This window comes from Arachis stenosperma, chromosome 10 (genome assembly GCF_014773155.1).
Source record: "Arachis stenosperma cultivar V10309 chromosome 10, arast.V10309.gnm1.PFL2, whole genome shotgun sequence".
Lineage (NCBI taxonomy): Eukaryota > Viridiplantae > Streptophyta > Magnoliopsida > Fabales > Fabaceae > Arachis > Arachis stenosperma.
Genome location: NC_080386.1, coordinates 33,532,290 through 33,553,086, shown reverse-complemented (window position 1 = coordinate 33,553,086; position 20,797 = coordinate 33,532,290). Strand labels below are relative to the sequence as shown.

General features: G+C 37.0%; 1 non-coding gene across 1 annotated transcript; it reads right to left on the bottom strand.

Moving 5' to 3' along the window:
- Positions 1-19,877: 19,877 nt before the first annotated feature.
- Positions 19,878-19,951, bottom strand: TRNAW-CCA (transfer RNA tryptophan (anticodon CCA)). Its single transcript has one exon. It is a non-coding gene; the product is annotated as a tRNA-Trp (tRNA).
- Between the last annotated feature and the right edge of the window lie 846 nt (positions 19,952-20,797).

Here is a 20,797-nt window from a genome sequence, read left to right as displayed (position 1 = left end):
ACTTGATTTTTTTTTTTACTCAATAAATCTGTTTTAAAATCTTTTCAAAGACTTACTAATATTTGTTGTTTTCTTCCATAAAAATCTCTATGTCTATTACAAATTTTTTAAGAGAATCTATTCGTGTTATTAATTTATTATTCTTTATAAAATGTATTCATCACTTATTTGTTGATTTTTTTTTTTTGAAAAAAAAGGCTTTTCCAAATTTTCATAAGAAGAAATAACTAATACCATTAGGAGCTCTCTTTTTTTTTTTTTTTAGTTTCAAAAGAACGAAAAAAAATAGCCTGATTTTTAACTTTTTATTGGATAATCTTTTATTTTACATATCGTCAAAATAGGTGCCCTATAAAAGTGGGAATAAAAATATGCTATAATTTAAATTTTAAAGTAATGAAAAACATGCGTACCTAACATATAATTGTTAGAAAAGTATAGAAAGCCAGCAAAGAATTTGATGGTCCCAGAACGTTTGGACCATTAAATGGTTCCATAATAAAATATATTTTTTAAAATTTTCAATAACTGTTAAATAATCCGTTTCTAATTTTAATTATAAATTAATCCCATATATTTTATTTAATCTTAAAAATTATTTTTTATTTTATTAATTATTTTATCATTCATCTATTATGTTTATTAATAATAAAAAATAAAAACAATAACGAATTAAATCTTCTATTGATCGTAATAACTTTTTGACAATCCCAATCGATTAAAAGTTTATATTTGATCCATTACATCTATCGAAGATTTTGAAATCGTGTTTCTTAGAAAATAAATTGATTGGATTAACAAAACAATCGATTGAATTTTAGGTTTCCCATAACTCAATCGATTGGACTTCAGGTTACCATAAAACAATCGATTGAAAGTTACAATGTAGTATGATTTTCACAAAAATCAATCGATTGATCATATTACTCAATCGATTGAACGATGACTAGAATGTGAATTTTTTATAATTCAATCGATTGTTTACATTACCAGTCGATTGAAGACCGCTATTAAAATAATATATAAAGATTTAATCAATTGGTATGATAATACTTAAGAAACTTGCGAGAATATAGTAACTAATCAAATCACATCACCTTAATAGGAATACCAAGCTAGCGGGCTGACGCTCTAATGAGCTAACGTCCCATAAGTGGTTTATTGAAATCCCCTTATACCAAGCTAATAAGCTCCCGTGCTCCCGGTAATTTAGTAGCAAAGAAGTAATATTTGTTCTCTCCAGAATAGCTGTTTCTTAAGGATTTTTGCAAGCGCAGGGTTAGCCTCATAGAGTCGATTGAATTTTGTATATAACTAATGATATATTTCAATTCAATCGATTGGTAGGATAATCCAATCGATTGAATTTTGAATCGCGCCGTGACTAATGGTTTATAAATCGATTGAGTTATGGGAACCTGAAATTCAATCGATTGTTTTGTTAATTCAATCGATTGATTTTTAAGAAACACGATTTCAAAATCCTCGACGGATGTAATGAATCAAAGATAAACTTTTAATCGATTGGAATTGTCAAAAAGTTATTACGATCAATAGAAGATCTAATTCGTTACTATTATTTTTGTTTTTGAATATTAATAAGTATAATAGATGAATGATAAAATAATCATTTATAAAATAAAAAATAATTTTTATAATTAAATAAAATATATGAGGTTAATTTATAATTAAAATTAGAAACAGACTATTTAACAGTTATTGCAAAACTTAAAAAACATGTTTTGTTATAGAATCATTTAATGGTCCAAACATTCTGGGACCATCGAATCTGATGCCTAGAAAGCCAAGTGTCTTTTAATTAAAAGGTAAGACTAATGTTTTTTTAATATTTTGTATTTTTTATTTTGTTTTGTATTTTGTTATTTATTATATTCTTCAGATAATTTATAAAATGTTTAATTTTATTTTATTATATGTAAAATTTTTATTTTTTTCTCTAAATTAAATTTAGAATTAACTTTTGAGGTACTATTATAATTAAAATTTATTTATTTTACTTCTACATATGTTTTTCATTTAAATTATTTATTAAAAATTTTATACATTTTTATATAGGAAAAGTATAGGTGAACAATAATTCTAGTGAACAATATGAATAATGGAGTTACAAATGTAAATTACTCATAAATTTAATTAATGATGTAACTAATTTAATTATAATAATAACCATTTTTCAAAATTTAAAAAATTAGATTTTTGAGTAGGAAACAGTTACACGTTTCCTATCCTCTCACACCATATCTCCTCCTTCTCTCGGTGGACCTTCCCAAAAACGAAGCCAACCTTCCCCGCCTACCTACGACCGACGCTGCCTCCTCCTGTGCTAACGTCTGGCCAGCCCCCAAGCAAAGAAATTTTTTTTCACCACACCCCACAACCCGCGCACCGTGCAGCACGCCGTAGGTCTCCGCGATCATGTACTGTGCAGCCCAAGGCCTCCACAATTTGCAGCCTCGTCGTCACCGACTGATTCGGTGTAATACACGGGAGAGTTGCGGCTCCCGTTTCATACGTACGTGATCTCTCACAACCATTTTAATGGAGCACAATTCCATTGAATCGAGTTGTCTCGCGCCAGATTCTTTTACCGACGGCATTACCACGCATTCGATCGACAACCTGCTCAATTCGTTCGACGGGGAAAGTGAACAGTTGGGCAAGGTAAACAATGTATCTTGTTTCTTTCAACGTATGTTTATTTTCATATAAATTAGATGATTATTAAAAGATTAACATTCTTAATCCATGATGATATTTTGTTACAAAAGGAACAATTTGGATGTTGTTCTTGTCCGTCCATGTAGTAATTAGTTAAAGTGTAATATATAAGTTGATGATCCCGTAAAAAACTAGTTTTAATTTTTTCTACTTAAAAAGAAAAAAGAATTACATTTTTAGAATGGTGGGATGTTATAATACAATGTACTGGTTAGTTGTTACTACTTACTAGCTACAGATTGGGTTTCTGTTAGGTTTTTATGACTAGTTACAATGAACCATGGTTCAAGTTCTAAAGAAGATGAAGATGGAAATTTATTTACTGGAGATGATAAATTGTTACATTACCCTTTTAATAGGTTACCCTGAGATGTTTTGAATATATGTATAGTGTTAAATGAGAAAATTTTTCTCATGGTTGCGACTAAAATGGTAAGAATCCCCATCTGTATGCTATCATACCATGCATGCACTAACAAATGTGGATAAATGTGTAAGAAAATTATAGGAGCTAATAACGAGACTTTTCACATCATAGTAAAAGACTTTCTTTTAGTTTGTGTAGTGATATTTTATATGTGGTGGATTTATGCATTCTCTATATAAATAATTAATATAAAACTAACTGGTTAGGTGCCACTTTGTATGAGTATAGTCTCATTGTTCTAATTTCGTTTAATTCGTGTATATTAATAAATTTTAAGATCATATTTTTGAATATAATATTAATAAAATCTATTTAGTCGATATTTTATTATAGTATCTATTTACGTTGTGTATGTTTGATTGTAGGCCATAGAATGTACGAAACTTACTGAGTTGGGATATGATGACACGGAACTTGTTGATGAGATTTGAACTCTAGTTTATTGTTGTTTTTTCGTTAACCACATGTTTGAATTGACCATTAATCGTTGTGTTCATCAAATGATGTCTATTTTGAACTGATTTGCAGTTATCGGATCATAGTTACCTTGCTGAAGATGAAATACCAAGAGTTGGGATGTGCTTTGAGTATTTGAAGCTGGCCCATGATTTTTATACAATCTACGCAAAGAAAGTTGGCTTCATAAGTAAGATACGGGCCACAAATTTGACAGGATGACAAAGCAACCGATCAACCAATCTATCCATTGCAATCGGGAAGGTTTTCGGAGGTTTCGTGTCAAAGCACCCACACGGAAGAACACAATTGCAGCTGTGGGGTGCAGAGCAAGAATATATGCAAAGTTTGCCAGGGAAAAGCATGATTGGGTCTTGTTTAAGGTTGAACTAAATCACTCGCACCCGTGTTCAACTAAGAAGGTGGTGCACTATCACGAGAACATGGAGTTAACAATGCATGTGAAGTGCATCATTGAGGTTAATAATAAGGTGGACATTCGTCCCAACAAGACCTTTCTAGCATTAGCCAATGAAGTTGGTTGGCCTTCGAACTTGGGCTTCTCAGGGAATGACATCAGGAATTACATTTCATTAAGACTTCGATCCACAAATGTCAACGCATATGTCAAGATGCTGAATTACTTCATGCGAATGAAGGAGTAAAATCCGAACTACTTTTACACAGTGAATGTAGATGATGATTATAAGTTTACGAGTGCAGTTTGGGTAGATACAAGGTGTAGGGCGTCTTATGAATACTATGGAGACGTGGTCTCATTTGATACCACATACAGCACGAACTGGTAAAATGTATTTACATTCACGTTCTTTAATTATTTTATTATTTTTTATTAGTTTAATGTTTCTAAATATGGTTGTTCTTCCTTTAGGCATGGATTACCGTTTGCTGCTTTCATTGGTGTGAACCACCATGGTAAGTCTACTTTGCTAGGCTACACTCTGCTAGGCAGCGAGGAGATCTCGAGTTTTAAGTGGGTGTTCACACAATGGCTGAAGTGCATGGGAACTGCACCGAAGGGCATCATCACAGACCAATGCAAGTCTATGTTTGGTGCAATTAAGAAGGTCCTGCCCAATACACAACACCGTTGGTGCATATGGAAATACTAGTCTATGAGACGACCTGGTATGTTACATATGATGTCCATTTTGACCGTTCGATGTGATTGCAACTTGTTCGAGAGTGCAGGTATATTATGTTGCCATTGTCTTGTAGTGCTTTCATCTTACAAAGTGAATGAGATGCCTTCCTGCTATGTTCTACCTCGTTGGAGCAAGAATATAAAGCGCAAGCACACTTACATTAAGAGTAGTCATGACATTAGACGTTCAGATGAAAGCCACAACATATTCAGAGGGTTGTGGTCACATTTCTATAACGTTGCACAGGAATTCGTAAATTATGATGATGAAGCAAACATGTTGAATGATGCTCTGGAGGATGCAAGGGCCAAGCTAGTAGATTACTGTGTCAGGATGCGGAATAAGATCATTGTTAATGCACACAATAGCATCGCCACAGGCACTTCAACCGTGTTGGGCACAGAGGACATTCAGGCCCCATCAAAGGTAACTACAAAGGGTCATCCAAAAGGCAAAAGGCTAGGATATGAGTTGGATAAATCAATCAAAAAATCCATGCAGAGAAAGCGGAAGAGTTTATACAAGGTATGTATTATGAATTAAATTTAAACTTCACCTTTACTACGGTTTTTATTATGTCGATAGTGGCTTGGTTTTGATTGAGTTGGTTTATTTCAGGACAATCGTTTAGAATCTACTGTAAATCAAGATTCGGAGGTTTCCGCTCAGTAGATTGCTAAGCAAGGAGTTGGTGGATTCATGTCACTGTTAAACCCTTTTGACAATACTTAGAGTGTTTAGGATACAGTATCCATTATGTTATATTAGAGGTCCCTTTTGTTAGGCCTTACAACTCAATATGTATGTTTCATAGTTATTTTCTTTGTTTGGGTTGTCTATAGTAAAAAATTATGAAACTAGTATTTCCATGGCCTTATCTTCATGCTACTCACGTGGCCGGCGTGTTTATATTTTTCTGGATGTGGTTTGACTAGTTGTAGAATAATGTCTGGATAAATACATGTTGTATAATCTGTATTTTTACTTGTAGAATATTTCCATAGAATTAATCAAAGTGTCAAAAGCATAACATGTCTTCTTATTGATACTACTCATTTTGATACTAAAAAGCCTTCTCCTTTTTATCCTCATGAATCCATTGATGAGCGGATAATTTATACGCTTTTTGGCATTGTTTTTAGTATGTTTTTAGTATCTTTTAATTAGTTTTTAGTATATTTTTATTAGTTTTTAGTTAAAATTCACTTTTCTGGACTTTACTACGAGTTTGTGTGTTTTTCTGTGATTTCAGGTATTTTCTGGCTGAAATTGAAGGTTCTGAGCAAAAATCTGATCCAGAGATTGAAAAGGACTGCAGATGCTGTTGGATTCTGACCTCCCTGCACTCGAAGAGGATTTTCTGGAGCTACAGAGGCCCAATTGGCGCGCTCTCAACGGCATTGGAAAGTAGACATCCTGGGCTTTCCAGCAATATATGATAGTCCATACTTTGCCCAAGATTTGATGGCCCAAACCGGCGTTCAAAGTCACCTACAGAACTTCCAGCGTTAAACGCCGGAACTGGCATAAAACTTGGAGTTAAACGCCCAAACTGGCATGAAAGCTGGCGTTTAACTCCAGAAAAGGTCTCTACACGAAATTGCTTCATTTCTCAGCCCAAGCACACACCAAGTGGGCCCGGAAGTGGATTTTTCTGTCATTTACTCATTTCTGTAAACCTTAGGATACTAGTTTACTATTTATAGGATCCTTTGACATTGTAATGGGTACCTTATGACCTCATAACACGTTTTACACGTTTCTTGTACCTTCCACAGCATGAGTCTCTAAACCCCATGGTTGGGGGTGAGGAGCTCTGCTGTGTCTTGATGGATTAATGCAATTACTACTGTTTCTTATTCAATCATGCTTGCTTCCATTCTAAGATATCACTTGCTCCTAACCCGGATGAATGTGATGATCCGTGACACTCATCACCATTCTCAACTATGAACATGTGCCTGACAACCACCTCTGTTCTACCTTAGATTAAGTAGATATCTCTTGGATTCTTTAATCGGAATCTTCGTGGTATAAGCTAGAACTGATGGCGGCATTCAAGAGAGTCCGGAAGGTCTAAACCTTGTCTGTGGTATTCTGAGTAGGATTCAATGACTGGATGACTGTGACGTGCTTCAAACTCCGAAAGGCGGGGCGTTAGTGACAGACGCAAAAGAATCACTGGATTCTATTCCGGCCGGACCGAGAACCGACAGATGATTAGCCTATGCTGTGACAGAGCATCAGGGACGTATTTTCACTGAGAGGATGGGAGGTAGCCACTGACAATGGTGAAACCCTACATACAGCTTGCCATGGAAGGAGCCTTGCGTGTTTGATGAAGATGACAGTAGGAAAGCAGAGATTCGGAAGATGGAGCATCTCCAAAGCCTCAGCCTATTCTCCATTACTGCAAAACAAGTACCTTTTTCATGTTCTTTTGCTTTTTACAATCAATCCTGATAATTTCTGATATCCTGACTAAGATTTACAAGATAACCATAGCTTGCTTCAAGCCGACAATCTCCGTGGGATCGACCCTTGCTCACGCAAGGTATTACTTGGACGACCCAGTGCACTTGCTGGTTAGTTGTGCGGGATTGCAAAAGTGTTATTGCAATTTCGTGCACCAAGTTTTTGGCGCCGTTGCCGGGGATTGTTCGAGTTTGGACAACTGACGGCTTATCTTGTTGCTTAGATTAGGACTGTTTTATTTTTGTTGGTTTAGAGTCTTTTAGTTGAGTCTAGTTTCATATTTTAAGTTTGGTGTCCATTGCATGCCTTTGTTTTTCTTCTGGTTTTTCGAAATTGCATGTTCTTAGTTCCTGTTTGATTCATAAAAATTCTAAGTTTGGTGTCCTCTTTGTGTTTTTCCTTTAAAATTTTCGAAAATTAGTGTTTGATTTTCTAAAAATTTTAAGTTTGGTGTCTTTTTGTTGTTTTTCTCTTTCCTCTTTTTAAAAATCAAATCTTTTTCATAAAAACTTTTCAATCATATCTTTTTAATTGCTGTTTTCAAAATCTTTTTAATTAACTAATTGATTCAGTTCTCAATTCGCTTTGATCTTATTTTTCTTTTTAATTTTCGAATTTTTTTGTTTTATTTTCCTTTTGTTTTATTTTTATTTTAATTTTTCGTTTAAAATTCAAAAAAAAAAATAACAAAATTTATCTCTTTGCAATCATTATCATTTCCCTTTTGTCCATTATGGACTCAAGTGGAATTAATCAGTCCAAGAGGACTCTGGGGTCATATGCTAACCCCATTACAGCTGCATATGGGAGTAGCATCTGTATACCTCCCATCAAAGCAAGCAGCTTTGAGCTAAACCCTCAACTCATTATCATAGTGCAGCAAAATTGCCAGTATTCCGGTCTTCCACAGGAAGAACCTACTGAGTTTCTGGCACAGTTCTTACAAATTGTTGACACAGTACATGATAAAGAGGTAGATCAGGATGTCTACAGACTATTACTGTTTCCATTTGCTGTAAAAGATCAAGCTAAAAGGTGGTTGAATAACCAACCTACAGCAAGCATAAAGACATGGAAACAGTTATCAGACAAATTCCTGAATCATTTCTACCCTCCAAAGAGGATGACACAGCTAAGGCTGGACATCCAAGGCTTTAAACAAGAGGATAATGAATCCCTTTATAATGCCTGGGAGAGATATAGAGGTATGCTTAGAAAATGCCCCTCTGAAATGTTTTCAGAGTGGGTACAGTTAGACATCTTCTACTATGGGCTCACAGAAAAAGCTCAGATGTCTTTAGACCACTCAGCTGGTGGATCTATACACATGAGAAAGACAATTGAATAAGCTCAAGAGCTTATAGACACTGTTGCTAGAAACCAATACTTATATTCTAGCAATGAATCCGTTCCAAAAGAGGAGGTCATGGCATTAGTCACCGATCCTAATCCTCAAGAACAGATGAATGAGCTTAATCAACAATTGCTCCTGATGACAGAACAGTTAGCAGAATTTAAAGAAATGCTCCATGATACTAAGGTTGCTAACAAGAGAATAGAACTGCAGTTGAATCAAGCAAAACAGCAAATATCTAAACAGATAACAGAGGAATGTCAAGCAGTTCAACTGAGGAGTGGGAAGGCACTGAATAACACTACTCAAAAGAGCAAAAAGCCAAACAAGGAACAATTGACAGAGGATAACCAAACCACTGTTCAAAATCCCTCTGAGGACAGTAAGAGCCCAGAGAGGAACGTTATTGGCGTTCAAACGCCAGAAAGGGAAGGAAAGCTGGCGTTAAACGCCCATTCCTTGCCCAATTCTGGCGTTCAAACGCCAGAAAAGGGGGAAAAGCTGGCGTTTAACGCCCATTCCCTGCCCAGTTCTGGCGTTCAAACGCCAAGGGAGAATCAGACACCTGAGAGTGCTGATAATAATCCTTCCAACAAGGCCTCTTCAACCACTTCTGTAAGGAATAAATCTGCAGCATCTAAGGTTGAGGAATATCAAGCCAAGATGCCTTATCCTCAGAAACTCCGCAAAGCGGAACAGGATAAGCAATTTGCCCGCTTTGCAGACTATCTAAGGACTCTTGAAATAAAGATTCCGTTTGCAGAGGCACTTGAGCAAATACCTTCTTATGCTAAGTTCATGAAAGAGATCTTAAGTCATAAGAAGGATTGGAGAGAAACTGAAAAAGTGTTTCTCACTGAAGAATGCAGTGCAGTCATACTAAAAAGCTTACCAGAAAAGCTTCAAGATCCTGGAAGCTTTATAATACCATGCACATTAGAAGGCGCTTGCACCAAGACAGCCCTATGTGATCTTGGAGCAAGCATCAATCTAATACCTGCATCCACTATCAGAAAGCTTGGGTTGGCTGGAGAAGTCAAACCAACCAGGATATGCCTCCAACTTGCTGATGGCTCCATTAAACACCCATCAGGCATAATAGAGGACATGATTGTCAAGGTTGGGCCATTTGCCTTTCCCACTGACTTTGTGGTGCTGGAAATGGAGGAGCACAAAAGTGCAACTCTCATTCTAGGAAGACCATTCCTAGCAACTGGACGAACTCTCATTGATGTACAAAAAGGGGAAGTAACCCTGAGAGTCAATGAGGATGAGTTCAAGTTGAATGCTGTGAAAGCAATGCAGCATCCAGACACACCAGATGACTGCATGGGCGCTGACATTATTGACTCTCTGGTAGAAGAGATCAATATGACTGAAAGCCTAGAATCAGAGCTTGAGAACATCTTCAAAGATACTCAACCTGATCAAGAAGAACTAGAGGAAGTAAAGGAATTTTCGAAAATTCCTCAGGAGGAGGATAAACCTCCCAAACCTGAACTCAAACCTCTACCACCATCTCTGAAATATGCATTTCTAGGAGAGGGTGACACTTTTCCAGTGATTATAAGCTCTGCTTTAGATCCACAGGAAGAGGAAGCACTGATTCAAGTGCTAAGGACGCACAAGACAGCTCTTGGGTGGTCCATAAGTGATCTTAAGGGCATTAGCCCAGCTAGATGCATGCACAAGATCCTATTGGAGGATAATGCCAAGCCAGTGGTCCAACCACAGAGGCGGCTAAATCCGGCCATGAAGGAGGTGGTGCAGAAAGAGGTCACTAAATTACTAGAGGCTGGGATTATTTATCCTATTTCTGACAGCCCCTGGGTGAGCCCTGTCCAAGTTGTTCCCAAAAAGGGAGGCATGACAGTGGTTCATAATGAAAAAAATGAACTGGTTCTTACAAGGACAGTCACAGGGTGGCGTATGTGTATTGACTACAGAAGGCTCAATACAGCCACCAGAAAGGATCATTTTCCTTTACCATTCATAGACCAAATGCCAGAAAGACTAGCTGGTCATGACTATTACTGCTTTTTGGATGGCTATTCAGGCTACAACCAAATTGCAGTAGATCCCCAGGACCAGGAGAAAACAGCATTTACCTGCCCTTCTGGCGTGTTTGCCTATAGGAGAATGCCTTTTGGTCTGTGCAATGCACCTGCAACCTTTCAGAGGTGCATGCTCTCTATCTTCTCAGACATGGTAGAGAAATTTCTGGAAGTCTTCATGGATGACTTTTCAATATATGGAGACTCATTCAGCTCCTGTCTTAACCACCTATCACTTGTCCTGAAAAGATGCCAAGAGACTAACCTGGTTTTAAACTAGGAGAAATGTCACTTTATGGTGACTGAAGGAATTGTCCTTGGGCACAAAATTTCAAGCAGGGGAATAGAGGTGGATAAGGCAAAGGTAGAGGTAATTGAAAAATTACCACCACCTGCCAATGTTAAGGCAATCAGAAGCTTTCTGGGGCATGCAGGATTTTACAGAAGGTTTATCAAGGATTTTTCGAAAATTGCAAAGCCTTTAAGTAACCTGTTAGCTGCTGACACACCATTTGTGTTTGACACACAGTGTCTGCAGGCATTTGAGACCCTGAAAGCTAAACTGGTCACAGCACCAGTCATCTCTGCACCAGATTGGGCATTACCATTTGAATTGATGTGTGATGCCAGTGATCATGCCATTGGTGCAGTGTTGGGACAGAGGCATAACAAACTTCTGCATGTCATTTACTATGCTAGCCGTGTTCTAAATGATGCACAGAAGAATTACACAACCACAGAAAAAGAATTACTTGCAGTGGTTTATGCCATTGACAAGTTTAGATCCTATCTAGTAGGATCCAAAGTGATTGTGTACACTGACCATGCTGCTCTTAAATACTTACTCACAAAGCAGGATTCAAAACCCAGACTTATCAGATGGGTGTTGCTTCTGTAAGAGTTTGATATAGAAATAAGAGACAGAAAAGGGACAGAAAACCAAGTGGCTGATCATCTGTCCCGAATAGAACTGGTAGCTGGGGCGTCCCTCCCTTCTACTGAGATCTCTGAGACTTTCCCAGATGAGCAACTCTTTGCCATTCAGGAAGCTCCATGGTTTGCAGATATTGCAAATTATAAAGCTATAAGGTTCATACCCAAGGAGTACAGCAATGTGCAAAGAAAGAAATTAATTTCAGATGCAAAGTACTACCTCTGGGATGAACCATATCTCTTTGAGAGATGTGCTGACGGAGTGATCCGCAGATGTGTACCCAGAGAAGAAGCAAGAAAGATCTTATAGCACTGCCATGGATCACATTATGGAGGACATTTTGGAAGTGAGCGAACAGCCACTAAAGTCCTCCAGTGTGGCTTCTACTGGCCTACTCTCTATAAAGATTCCCGAGAGTTTGTGCGTAACTGTGACAGTTGCCAAAGAGCTGGTAACCTGCCTCACGGATATGCCATGCCTCAACAAGGGATATTAGAGATAGAATTGTTTGATGTATGGGGAATTGACTTCATGGGGCCATTCCCACCTTCATACTCAAACACTTACATTCTGGTGGCAGTGGACTATGTATCTAAGTGGGTAGAAGCAATTGCTACACCCACTAATGATACCAAGACCGTGCTGAAATTCCTCCAGAAACACATCTTCAGCAGGTTTGGTGTTCCCAGAGTACTAATCAGTGATGGGGGCACTCATTTCTGCAATAGACTGCTACACTCTGCTATGGTTAGACACGGAATTAGCCATAAAGTGGCAACTCCGTATCATCCACAGACAAATGGGCAAGCAGAAGTCTCTAACCGAGAACTAAAAAGAATCCTAGAACGGACTGTGATGGCCCGAAGAAAGGATTGGGCAAAAAGCTTGGATGATGCTCTGTGGGCATACAGAACAGCATTCAAGACTCCTATAGGGACCTCTCCATACCAACTGGTGTATGGGAAGGCCTGTCATTTGCCTGTGGAACTGGAACATAAAGCCTATTGGGCAACTAGATTCCTAAACATGGATGCTCAGTTAGCTGGTGAGAAAAGACTGCTCCAGCTAAATGAGCTAGAGGAGTTCAGACTCAATGCCTTTGAAAATGCAAAAATTTATAAGGAAAAGGCAAAGAAGTGGCATGACAAGAGATTGTCAACCAGAGTCTTTGAGCCAGGACAAAAAGTTCTGCTCTTCAACTCCAGGCTCAAATTGTTTCCAGGAAAACTCAAATCCCGGTGGAGGGGTCCGTATGTGATTACAGGAGTGTCACCATATGGATATGTTGAGCTTCAGGATATTGATTCTGACAAGAAGTTCATTGTTAATGGACAGAGAATCAAGCACTATCTTGAAGGAAATTTTGAGCAGGAATGCTCAAAACTGAGACTTGAGTGATTCTTAGCAGAAGTCCAGCTAAAGACAGTAAAGAAGCGCTTGCTGGGAGGCAACCCAGTCATTAGGAGGGTATATGATTAATTCTTACAGAGGCAAGTATCAAAAATGAAGGAATTCACAGAGTTACAGAAGGATTCAGCTCAAAAAGCAGAGAAAATGAGCTTACTGGCGAAAAAACGCCAGTAAGGGGCATTTTGGGCGTTAAACGCCAGAATGGGTACCATTCTGGGCGTTTAACGCCAGGAATGGTGCCATTTTGGGCGTTAAACGCCAGAATGGGCACCATTCTGGGCGTTTAACGCCAGGTGTGCAGCATCCTGGGCGTTCTGAAAAACGCCCAGTGACAAAGGATTTCTGGCGTTTAACGCCAGCCAGGGCACCTGGCTGGGCATTAAACGCCCAAAAAGGGTAGCAAATGGGCGTTAAACGCCAGAATGGGTGCCATTCTGGGCGTTTAACGCCAGCTTGGTGGGGGGGACCACAATTTTGTTTTCAATTCAATTTTTTTTCAAACTTTCCTTTTCTCACCCATACTTTTCTACAAAATCACACTTCAATCATTCATCATTCACTTTCAAATCTTCAAAAATCAAAACCACTCTTCAAATTTATTTCAAATCAATTACAAACATTGTTCAAAAATTTCACCCTTTTCTCAATTTTTTTCCATATCTTCTCAAATCTCCTTTCAAATTTCTCTCTTCTTTTTCGAAAACTCCCCTCCCCACCTTATAAATAAACGTTTGGCTCCCTCATTCCATCACACCATTCGAATTTCCTCTTTCTCCCCCTCTCTTCTCTCTTTTCTTTTGCTTGAGGACAAGCAACCCTCTAAGTTTGGTGTGCTTTTCCGTGATCACTAAGCCAAGATTCATCAAGATCATGGCTCCCAAGGGAAAACAAACCAATTTAAGAGAAAAGAAAGAGACTAATCCAAAGAATCTTTGGAATCAAGAGAAGTTCTTAACCAAAGAACATGAAGACCATTATCACAAAATAATGGGTCTGAGGTCAGTGATCCCGGAAGTTAAATTTGATCTGAAAGAAGATGAATATCCGGGGATCCAAGAGCAAATTCGAAACAGAGGATGGGAAGTTCTAACCAATCCTGAGACAAAGGTTGGAAGGAACATGGTTCAGGAATTCTACTCAAATCTGTGGCTGACAGATAAGCAGAGAATGACTGGAACCGCTTACCATACCTACAGAACAATGGTCAGAGGAAAAGTTATGTACTTTCATCTAGACAAAATAAGAGAAATCTTCAAATTGCCTCAACTGCAAGATGATCATGACTCCTTTAATAGGAGGATGGTGAGAGTAGATAAAGGGTTGGATCAAGTTCTAGAGGACATATGCCTCCCTGGAACTAAGTGGATAACCAATTCTAAGGGTGTCCCAAACCAACTCAAGAGGGGAGACCTCAAACCAATCGCAAGAGGTTGGCTAGACTTTATTGGGCGTTCCATATTGCCCACTAGCAACCGTTCTGAGGTTACCATCAAGAGAGCAGTGATGATTCATTGCATTATGCTTGGAAAAGAAGTGGAGGTTCATCATGTGATTGCCTGTGAGATCTACACAATAGCAAATAGGAATTCCACTGTGACCAAATTGGCTTACCCAAGCTTGATCTCCTTGCTCTGTAAAGAGGCTGGGGTGAAGATGGAAGCAGATGAATTCATACCCATTGAACATCCAATCACCAAGAAGTCAATGGAAGGAGCAAGAGGAGCAGGGGCGTGAAATCCAAGAGATGAAACGCCAAAAGCTTTCCTCTCAAGCTGAGGGAGCATCCACTTCTCAAAATCAAGGTTGTTGAGTCCTAACTCTGTGAAAACCCCTATCAGTAGGAGCCTATTTTTTTGTTTTTGTTTTGTTTTTCTATTTCTAGTTTCATCTTATATTTATTTTCTGAGTCTTATTCTTAATTCATAATTAATAAAATTTAAAGTTTATGCCTTAAAGCTATGAATGTCCTATGAATCCATCACCTCTCTTAAAGGAAAAATGCTTTAATCACAAAAGAACAAGAAGTACAGGATTTCGAAATTTATCCTTGAAACTAGTTGGATTAGTCTGATGTGGTGACAATACTTTCTGTTTTCTGAATGAATGCTTGAACAGTGCATAGGTCTCTTGAATTTGTTGTTTTTAAGAATGTTAAAAATTGTTGGCTCTTGAAAGAATGAGGAGAAAGAGAACTGTTGTTGAGGATCTGAAAAATCATCAAAATTGATTCTTGAAGCAAGAAAAAGCAAAAAAAAAAATTTTTCGAAAAAAGAAAAAGAAAAAAAAAAGAAATAAAGATGTGATCCAAGGCAAAAAGAGTGTGCTTAAGAACCCTGGACACCTCTAATTGGGGACTTTAGCAAAGCTGAGTCACAATCTAAAAAGGTTCACCCAATTATGTGTCTGTGGCATGTATGTATCCGGTGGTAATACTGGAAGACAGAGTGCTTTGGGCCACAGCCAAGACTCATACACTAGCTATGTTCAAGAATCATTATACTTAACTAGGAGAATCAATAACACTATCTGAGTTCTGAGTTCTCATAGATGCCAATCATTCTGAACTTCAAAGGATAGAGTGAGATGCCAAAACTGTTCGGAGGCAAAAAGCTACTAGTCCCGCTCATCTAATTGGAGCTATGTTTCTTTGATATTTTGGAGTCTATAGTATATTCTCTTCTTTTTATCCTATTTTGATTTTCAGTTGCTTGGGGACAAGCAACAATTTAAGTTTGGTGTTGTGATGAGCGGATAATTTATACGCTTTTTGGTATTGTTTTTAGTATGTTTTTAGTATCTTTTAATTAGTTTTTAGTATATTTTTATTAGTTTTTAGTTAAAATTCACTTTTCTGGACTTTACTATGAGTTTGTGTGTTTTTCTGTGATTTCAGGTATTTTCTGGCTGAAATTGAAGGTTCTGAGCAAAAATCTGATCCAGAGACTGAAAAGGACTGCAGATGCTGTTGGATTCTGACCTCCCTGCACTCGAAGAGGATTTTCTGGAGCTACAGAAGCCCAATTGGCGCGCTCTCAACGGAATTGGAAAGTAGACATCCTGGGCTTTCCAGCAATATATGATAGTCCATACTTTGCCCAAGATTTGATGGCCCAAACCGGCGTTCAAAGTCACCTATAGAACTTCCAGCGTTAAACGCCGGAACTGGCATAAAACTTGGAGTTAAACGCCCAAACTGGCATGAAAGCTGGCGTTTAACTCCAGAAAAGGTCTCTACACGAAATTGCTTCATTGCTCAGCCCAAGCACACACCAAGTGGGCCCGGAAGTGAATTTTTCTGTCATTTACTCATTTCTGTAAACCTTAGGATACTAGTTTACTATTTATAGGATCCTTTGACATTGTAATGGGTACCTTATGACCTCATAACACGTTTTACACGTTTCTTGTACCTTCCACAGCATGAGTCTCTAAACCCCATGGTTGGGGGTGAGGAGCTCTGCTGTGTCTTGATGGATTAATGCAATTACTACTGTTTCTTATTCAATCATGCTTGCTTCCATTCTAAGATATCACTTGCTCCTAACCCGAATGAATGTGATGATCCGTGACACTCATCACCATTCTCAACTATGAACATGTGCCTGACAACCACCTCTGTTCTACCTTAGATTAAGTAGATATCTCTTGGATTCTTTAATCGGAATCTTCGTGGTATAAACTAGAACTGATGGCGGCATTCAAGAGAGTCCGGAAGGTCTAAACCTTGTCTGTGGTATTCTGAGTAGGATTCAATGACTGGATGACTGTGACGTGCTTCAAACTCTGAAAGGCGGGGCGTTAGTGACAGACGCAAAAGAATCACTGGATTCTATTTCGGCCGGACCGAGAACCGACAGATGATTAGCCTATGCTGTGACAGAGCATCAGGGACGTATTTTCACTGAGAGGATGGGAGGTAGCCACTGTCAATGGTGAAACCCTACATACAGCTTGCCATGGAAGGAGCCTTGCGTGTTTGATGAAGATGACAGTAGGAAAGCAGAGATTCGGAAGATGGAGCATCTCCAAAGCCTCAGCCTATTCTCCATTACTGCAAAACAAGTACCTTTTTCATGTTCTTTTGCTTTTTACAATCAATCCTGATAATTTCTGATATCCTGACTAAGATTTACAAGATAACCATAGCTTGCTTCAAGCCGACAATCTCCGTGGGATCGACCCTTGCTCACGCAAGGTATTACTTGGACGACCCAGTGCACTTGCTGGTTAGTTGTCCGGGATTGCAAAAGTGTTATTGCAATTTCGTGCACCATCCATCAATACTATGCTTTTTTCTATGTTTATATTAGTATTATTTATTTTATTGGTTGGAGTAATAGGAATCTCTTTTAGCCAAGAAGGTACAAATTTGGATATATTATCCAAATTGTTAATCCCTTCTATAGACCTGTTGCATTAAAATTTTCCGAATTCTTTCGATTGGTTTGAATTTTTAACAAATGCAACTTTTTCAGTGAGTCTGTCTTTTTTCGGAATATTTATAGCGTCTTTTATCTATAAGCCCGTTTATTCGGTTTTATAAAATTTGAACTTAAAAATATATTTGAAAAAAATGTTCGTAAAACAAAAATTCTAGAAAAAATAATCAATGCCATATATGATTGGTCATCTAATCGTGGTTATCTGGATGCTTTTTATGGAAGTTTTTTCATTACATCATAAAATAGACTTTCTATAGACCCCCAACGACCAATTCTCCCATGAATAGCTAGAGATCCAATAAGTCCAACATTGATTTCTTCAGACGTATCAATTGGACAAATGCGTCCATAATGACTAGGATGGATATCTCGTATCCAAAAACTAGCAGTTCGTCCCGTCACTCCTCCGGGGCCCAAATAACTCAATTTTCTACCATAAAGTATTTGGGTCAATGGATTGGTTTGATCCAAAACTTGAGAAAATGGATGTAATCCAAAAAAAGATTCAAAAGTAGTTGTTGGTGGAGTTGAAGTCACCAAATTCTGAGGGGTCGGTATCAATTTAAGTCTAATTGCTCCACATATAGTTTCTCTAACCATATTTTCTAAACGAACCAGATCCAATCCGAATTGATCTTGTAAGAGATCTGCTACAGAACGAATACGCAACATATAGCTAACCTAATAGAACCCATTAATTTGTGTATTAGATTACAAATCGAGAAGAATCGCGAATATTGTATAAAAAGACTAAAAAACTTTCAAGACGGAAGTTATCCTATAGATGCAGTATTCATGCCTGTTCAAAACGCAAATCATAGTATTCATTCTTATGTGAATGGAAATGAAAAACAACAAATACTCTTTCTCGAAATATGGACAAATGGGAGTTTAACTCCTAAAGAAGCGCTTTATGAAGCCTCCTGTAATTTGATTGACCTATTTTTTCCTTTTTTACATGCGGGAGAAGAAAACTTGAAATTAGAAAAAATTCAACACAAAATCACTTTACCCGGTTTCACTTTTCATGATACATTTTTATGGTATATCGTAAAACTTAAAAACAAATCTCAAAATAGAAATTGAATTCAACTTTCAAAATTTATCAATTTAATATAATTAAATTTATAGAATAAAATCACAAAATAAAAAAGATAGTAATAGAAAAATGAATTTGAATATTCAATAGGAGTAATATATTCAGATTTATAGATTTTATTAGTCTATTAAATTTCGAATCTATTCGAAATCCTCTATAAAGATTCTCTTCTCAAATTGAATACTATTCAATACTATTCTATTTATTTATTCTATTTATACGATTAATTTCTACGATTAATCCTTTTATATTATAAGTATTAATATAGAAGTATTAATAGAAAGAACTATTACTAAATTAATCTTCTATTAATAGATAAATACTTATTAATAGAATAGGGAGATCTCATATATATATATTTCATATATTTTCTATTTTTTGACTTTCTTTCAAATTACGCCTAACGGAGTATCAAACCTAGCTCTGCACAAATAAGATTGATATATTACGTATCAAATACGATTCAAAAATGCGGATATAGTCAAATGGTAAAAGCATTTCGAATTGTTGATTCATCGCCAGAGATGGCTTTGAACCAATAGTTCATTATCTAATGGATTTTTTCGTTCTAATACTCTATCCGATAGTTATCAATATTTATCAAATATGTTCCTATCTAACGGAATGCTATTGGATCAAATGACAAAGACATTGTTGAGAAAAAGATGGCTTTTCCCAGATGAAATGGTTGTTGCTATCTGCTCCAATAACGAATCATTGGTTTAACTGAATAACTAAATCAAATAGATAGATCTTTCTTTCTCTTTGTCTCAGGTCGATGGCTCTTCTCAATTGAAAGAGATCAAATAGAACCAAGATAGATCTTTTTGATCAGAGGTTGAATCGATCATCAGAAAAAGAATTAGGCCAAAAATTAGGATACATTCTGGGAAAATAAGACTTCCATCGAAGAGAAGCAAATGAAAGGTTTTCATAAAAATTCTCATAGAATCGAGAATGAAGTTTTCATTCTCTACATGTTATATGATGAATTAGTAACTGCATCCAATTTCCAAAAAATCCCAATTGTTTCGAATTTTCTCTTTTTTGGAATGGAATATTTGCAAAATCTCCATGAATAGGACCAAACCTTATTCCATGGTATTTACATAAGATTCCTCTTTCTTATTCTTTTTATTCTTAAGCAAGTCCCCGAGAGGGCTTAGTTGATCCATGATTTATGTTTCGTCTTTCGTTTTCTTTTCGTTTATTTCGAGAGATATATTGATAACATCCGATTCTTTTTCCATTGATTCTTTTCCGATCGAGATGTATGGATCCATAGGTCTATGTATCTATATAGATCCTATTCACTTGGAATCACGCTCTGTAGGATTTGAACCTACGACATCGGGTTTTGGAGACCCATGTTCTACCGAACTGAACTAAGAGCGCTTATTATTTATTTTTTTAGTTAACATAATAATATTATATTAATAAAATATTATTAAATTTTAAGTGACCCTAATACATCTTGCTTGCATATACCATATACTATATATAAATATTGATATATATGTATCTCCAATTTGAATCGGTCTCAATTGATCCCTTTTTACTTTTCCTACGATAAGTATTAGTTCGAGACAGGGATGACAGGATTTGAACCCGCAAAGTGGTGACGAAGGGTATAACTTGTACAAATCTTTTCATTTTCCAATTCGATTCGATCCATTTGTTTGTAGAGCTATTTACTCGATTGAAGATATTTCGGGAACACCTCTAACAGAGGGACAAATAGTCAATTTTGAAAGAACTTATTGTAAATCTCTTTCAGATATGAATCTGCCTGATTTAAAAAGGAAGAACTTGCATCAGTATCTCAATTTGAATTCAAACGTGGGTTTGATTCACACTCTGTATTCTGAGAAATATTTACCATATGAAAAAAGGAAAAAACAGAGTCCTTGTCTAAAAAAATGCCTTGAGAAAGGGCAGATGTATAGAACCTTTCAACGAGATAGTACTTTTTTAACTCTCTCCAAATGGAATCTATTCCAAACATATATACCATGGTTCCTTACTTCGACAGGGTACAAATATCTAAATTTAATATTTTTAGATACTTTTTCAGACCTATTGCCGATACTAAGTATTTGTGTACGTTTAATTACGAGTGGCATGGCCTGGATGTTTGATTTACAATGGTAATGGATGGTTATTTTTCGGTGTTTGGATGGTTACTTCTTATAGGATTAGTATGGTGTCTGTGATTGTTTAAATGTAGTATAATATGAATGT